This window comes from Coturnix japonica, chromosome 2 (genome assembly GCF_054131305.1).
Source record: "Coturnix japonica strain WE chromosome 2, WE-NBRP24, whole genome shotgun sequence".
In the NCBI taxonomy this organism is placed as follows: Eukaryota; Metazoa; Chordata; class Aves; order Galliformes; family Phasianidae; genus Coturnix; species Coturnix japonica.
Window position 1 is genome coordinate 134,874,362 of NC_140664.1, and position 6,032 is coordinate 134,880,393.

At 46.8% G+C, this 6,032-nt stretch overlaps 1 long non-coding RNA gene across 1 annotated transcript; it reads right to left on the bottom strand.

The window, feature by feature from the left end:
* Window positions 1-5,126: 5,126 nt before the first annotated feature.
* Window positions 5,127-5,615, bottom strand: LOC146762177 (uncharacterized). Its single transcript, XR_014943736.1, has 2 exons — window positions 5,546-5,615; window positions 5,127-5,290 (listed from the first exon to the last, which is right to left on the bottom strand). It is a non-coding gene; the product is annotated as an uncharacterized LOC146762177 (long non-coding RNA).
* Between the last annotated feature and the right edge of the window lie 417 nt (window positions 5,616-6,032).

The window sequence follows — 6,032 nt, forward strand, 5'->3', positions numbered from 1 at the left end:
TGAATGCAAACAAACTCTTTTGGAGAGGGTGTGTATTGGTAGAAATATTTAAACCTGGCACGGGAAATGAAGCCATGCAGAAGTATGGGGTGGGAGAAGTCCTGAGCGCAATGTTCCTTTCAATCTGGTTTCTGCAGTGAAGGAATCCTCAGGCAGCTCCATGTCATATCCTCTACTTCGTACAACAAGGAGGTCCTGTTGTCCTCCTGGGCCTCCAGCTTTTATCACTGTCCTCCATGATGTCCAAGTTAGCAAAGTCCTGAGGTCTTTTTATCCATAAATGTGTGATTCTCAGAGCACACAGAAGGACAGGAATTGACAAGGAGGAACCACCTGCACTAGGTGATGCTGTAATTCAAACCAGGGAGGGCATTTAGATCCCCACAGTGCCATGTTTAGATAGTATTTATGCTTCTGAACACAGCTTGGAACTGATAGTCTGCAGTGCATCTGGGCTGGAGTCAGCACAGGATGAGTTATTAGCAATGGCCCTCTTTGCACTGAGGCTGCATCAGCCATTGCACATCACTTTCACATGAGGCGTGTAGGATTTTATGCACCTTCTTAGCATGTAGGAAAAGAATGGTGATACCTCTTGAGCTGTACCAGCTCATATTAACCCCCTGAAGCAGCTTGAATCTGCAGGGAACTTGGTTTCTCCTCCTGCAGGGAATGGATGTGTTTTTAACTATTCACTGCATAATTGTGACTGAATACCACAAGGACATTCGCATGAAAACACATTTCATCATCAGCAATGTGATGTAACATGACGCTTCCTAACCAAACCGTCCAGAGTCTTTTCTGTTACAAAGTGAAGTTATTCCAGAAGAGCTACTTTACCTTCAATTCCTGCCCCATCTTAATCCTGATTAATTTTTGCATACAGACAAGCCCTAGGGGCCTGAGTCAGGGAGCACAGTAGTAAGTGAGAAGCTTTCAGCTGAGCCTTGAATCAGGCCTGAGGTGCTTTGGGCTGCATCCATGTTCATGTTTTCAGTTGGGAGCAGTAATGCTTCTTCATAGCAGTTCCCTGGCTTGGCCTACCTCGTCCTGTAGTGGTCCAGCAAGAAGAATGGCTGTGGTGCTCAGAAACTGGCTTATTTTTTTCCATATGTATATATATATATTCCCCTTCCCCTTCCCCTCCTTTCCCCTCCTTTCCCCTCCTTTCCCCTCCTTTCCCCTCCTTTCCCCTCCTTTCCCCTCCTTTCCCTTCCCTTCCCTTCCCTTCCCTTCCCTTCCCTTCCCTTCCCTTCCCTTCCCTTCCCTTCCCTTCCCTTCCCTTCCCTTGCCTTCCCTTCCCTTCCCTTCCCTTCCCTTCCCTTCCCTTCCCTTCCCTTCCCTTTCCTGTTTTTTATTTTATTTTATTTTATTTTATTTTATTTTATTTTATTTTATTTATTTTCTCTCTGCTTTCCTCTCATCTATGCTGGGATAGGCACTGTGAGCTGCACACAGTGGAGATGTGAAGCCCTTAGCACCAGCCTGATGGATCTCCCGATACTCTCCTACTACTCGCTTGCTAATCTAGGTATAGCAATTAATGTAGATATGGCCTGTATGATGCATATCACTGCCATATCTTACTTCATGCAGCCACACACACAAGTGAAGATGTCAACATTTGTGTAGCACATGAAGATAAGAGGCAGTCCGAGGAGACAGGAAAGCTGTGATCAAGTTAGGGTCTCCTGGGTATTGCCTTGAGGACAGCATTTCTTCCCAAGCACCCACAAGCTGGAAGTGCATCCAGTGCCTCTCAGATCTAAAAAGAACATCTGAAGGAGACACGCACAACTTTCAAAGCCTTTTCTCCACCTGAGAGAGAAAGGTTAAGCACCAGCCCTTGTACTGAGGCAGACTGCAAATCACCCCATCTTTCTATGCTTCATTTTCACTTGTTCTGAAGAATGGGATGGTAGCTTTGCTCACCTTCTAGGGCAGAGCGATATCTCAAGCCACCTGGTGCCAAAATGTGCTTCGGGGCACAGGATCTGACAGCAGAATCCCAACCAGCTCCCTAGGATGGCTCACAAAAGGGACCATCCCCAACACAAAGCTCACACCTGGCTGCAATATTTCAGAGTCTAAAGAGGGTTGATGGGCACAGAACCCTCTCTGTGGTCTGAGAACCCAGAAGTGGTCCCAGGTATTTTTAATTCCCAAACTGAGGCACAGAACTCTTTGGGAGCCTTTGACCCCAGAGTCTGTGCCATTTTGTTAGCACCAGACCAGAGAATGAGGTCCAGCCTTAACCAGCCACTGCCTTCATGTCATAAATAAAGAAATGAAGATGCTTTTTTTCTTTCTTTTTTCTTTCTTTTTCTTCTTTCATTTTTCTTTCTTTTTTCTTTTTTAACTTTCCCTAAATAATTTGCCTGTCTCCACCATAACCACTAACCCTGGCTTCAGAAGCCTCTGCGCAGCTTTCAGCCTTTCCTTCTCCCCATACTGAGAAGCAGTAAAAATAGGTAATCTCTAAGGAAAGGTCAGTTCTCCTGGCTGGCAGCCAGGCTGGGAGGTGGGGAGGAGGTTTTGAGGGCAGCCCCATCGCAGCGGCTGTAGCGTCACAATGCTGTCCTGCAGGGAAAAGAAAGGACCAGGAGACGTACTGTACGCTCCTGTGCTGATTACAGCATTTATCATTTACAATGAACCCCCGGAGCAGCCAGCCTGCGTACCCTGTGTACTCTTACAACTCGTTTCTCTGTGAAATTGGAAACGGGACAAAGTCAATTACGTTATTTTCCAACAACAAACCTCTGTGGGATAGTAACTCAGAGACTGACTGCCGCTAGGAGAGCAGCCAGGGTCCCAGCTGAAGTATTCTAAATGGTGGAGGCATGGTCACAGTGTTGCTTTATTCTGCTGTAGTAAGCACCAAGAGGATCTTTATTCTTGAAAGATCTATCTGAAAGAAAATAAATCAGTGCAGTGCCACTGCTGCAGCCTGATGAGGATGACGGATTTCTTTGGGAAAGATGTTTGGTTGTTGATGTCAAGCCTGGAGAGTGTGTGAACCAAGCTGGTAGAGATCTCAGCATCTTTGCTGAGATCTCAGTTGCCTCAGGATTTGTGGGCAATGAGGTAAAGGTAAGGGCTGGGTCAGTGTGGGTGAGCTCCTGGGGTGGTGATGGGGATGGGGACAGCCAGGATGGCCATGCCACCTCCTGCCTGGGTTTGCCCATGGGCAGCTCAGAGTGTGTTCTCACAGGTCATGATGCTGGGCACCAGCCAGTAGCATCACAATGCCAGAGATGTCCCATCTCATACTGCACAGACAAACAAACATCTCTCCATTGTTTCACCACAGTTCTCTGGTCAGACAGCAAGTTCTGTCTTGGCTAGAGAGGCCAAAGTACCAGCTGCAAGATCCTGGCCTCAGTCCTGCAACCTTTCCTTTATGCAGGATTATATGGTGGAGAAGAGCAAATGCTTTGGCTTCTGGAGGAGGATATAGGCTCTACTGTATCCACTGAGACAGAAGGGAAGACCCGTACAAGGCAAACTTCATCATCTACCATAGCAAAAGAAATGATGACCACCTGGTCAAGAGCATTTATTTATGAATAGATACCATATCCTGCCTGCATGCATCCCAGGTTTGGTCTGATGGCTTTTTTCTCCCTGAAAGTTCCTGGCCCTTCTCCAGTAGTGCAGAACAATTAACTGCCAGGCTTGCTATTTCAAACAGGGTGGTGTAACACCTGAATGCACATTCCCCTTTTTGACTTGTCGTGCTGGAGAGCTCAGCAAAGTGAAGAAATCTGCTGTATGTAGTGGAGTGGAACATAAATGAACAGATTGGCTAATGACATGCTGGACATATGTTGAAGGTAGATTGCTTCCCACTGACCCAGCTGTGAAAAAAGGCCTTTGCTGCTTTGTCCTTGGTACAGTTCTCCATGTCAAGTCCCCTTTCTCCTCCTGGACCCCCTGTTTTCATGGCATTTGAAGACTTTGGCCATTTGGCCAAGATTTCTTAACATCCTCTAATCGCAGACAAGCAGCCGTGGAGCACAATAACCCACAGAAATCCCCTGCTTCTATTTGTGCTGTGGTCCAATGGGCTTTCCTGGCTTTTGCTGATCGTGACTGAAACACCATCTGTCCCTACACACCCACTGCAGGAAAGGGAAGGGAGAGGAAAGCTAACCCCATAGAAACCAATATTTTTACCAAATCAGGCAAAAATATAAAAAAAAAAAACAGCACATAGGAAAGATAGAGCAGGTTCTCCCAGCACTTCAGTTCCTGACTCATTAAGCAGGTTATAATGAGCTTTGACTGTTACTCCCATGAGCTGCAACTTTATTTACTGCAGCTGATGAGCTCTCACTAAAGGACTAAATCATCCCCTTGAGTTCTAAAACTGGGCAGAGCTCTACACCGTACAGGAGAAACCCATCTTCATAGAAAGGCACAACTGAAGCAGCCACCAATAAAAGACTGCCGAGAAGCTAAAACCAAATTTCCAACCCTGCACTCTCAAGCGACATTGTATCTTTTCAGCCAGACATGATGTATAAGATATTGGGAAGTTAAATAATGTGGCAAGTCCATCAAGGAAATGAGAGAGTTGACCAGGCACTGCCTGTCTGCAGGGATCAAGCCCTTTGCAGAAGTCAAGATCACTATTATCCCATCCTTCCAGTTGTGAAGCATGGTCTGGTTTGTCCCTACAGCAGGGACAGGTGCACCTGCACTCCCATAAAGCAAATCAGAGGCTTAGGGCAGTAGATTTGTACATTTACTGCACTTCAGCTTCTTCAGGCAGTCATCACACCTTGCTAGAGCTTAAAGTACTGTATGCATTCCACATCAGAGAGTGTCCATTTTACACCAGTCTCAGGAAGCCCACAGCCTCAGGCACATTCTCATCTCCAAACAGGGGTTGCACAACCTTCCTGGTCCCTTATCATGCTCAGGAACAAGCTGTTTTGCTCAGACCTGACCCCTTCCTTCCCTCCTTCCAGCCAAGGGGGATGGTTGTCCTGGGTCACCATCCGCAACCAGAGCAGCTGCCAAAACCCTTCCCTACACTGAGCTGAGCCACAAATGGTTGGGCCAGGGAAGACAGAAGGCACTTAACCAAACAAGGGTAAATGGGAACACTATGCAGAGAGGGTGAATGTGTCTTTAATTCTTCTTGCAATTCTGCCTGCAGGCAATTCTGCCTCACTGGAAGTGGAGAACCAGCTTCCTGCACCAGCAGGTTTACACCTCTCATGGCTTTTGGGCACCTTCTTCCAAACCATCTCCGAGCATCTCCTGCTGAGCCAGAGTCCTGTTTGGGCAAGAATACCTATTATGGCAATGCCCATGTCCTCCCTGCCTCCCCTCTCAGGACACCTCACATTCTAGCATAGCTCTGGCACCGTGCTGCCTGCCTGAGGTGTGCTGTTCTCACACACAACCCATCATTTTACAACTGCAGATGCTTTAATATTCACGCTGTGCCCCTCATCCCCCTCATACCCCCCACCCCCCCCATCCCGTCCCCTTCTACTCCTGCACTGAGATGAGTTTCCACTTGCCTCACCATGTTCTTGGAAGCACAAGCAGGATGGAATTAAAGGTTTCAAGCTAACTCAGCAGAGGTGAAAAATGTTGCCTGAAGACAGAAGGAAAAGATTGTCAAGTGAGATTTAGAGATGCCCTGGGCAGGTAAGGGCTGATTGGATCTCATCCCAATGATACATCTAATTCTTCTACTCCTGGGTAGGTCTCTTTCTCTCCCATCGGTCATTTTTGTCCCATATTTGGCCTATCTGAAGAACTATTCAGGCAGAAAAACACCCTTTCCAGCTTCAGACCTTCCAGAGTCTCCAACAGCTCCTGCCTGTATGAGATGAGGCAATGCACACTTTAAATGACTCCCAGTTTTCTACAGCCATACAGCTCGATCATGATTCTATTCCTCTTACAGGCTTCTCTCCTATGACTCAGCCCTACATGAATGGCTCTAAATGAACATCAAGATAAAACTAACAAAGTGAGTGCCAATTTTATTTTTTATTTTTTTTTCC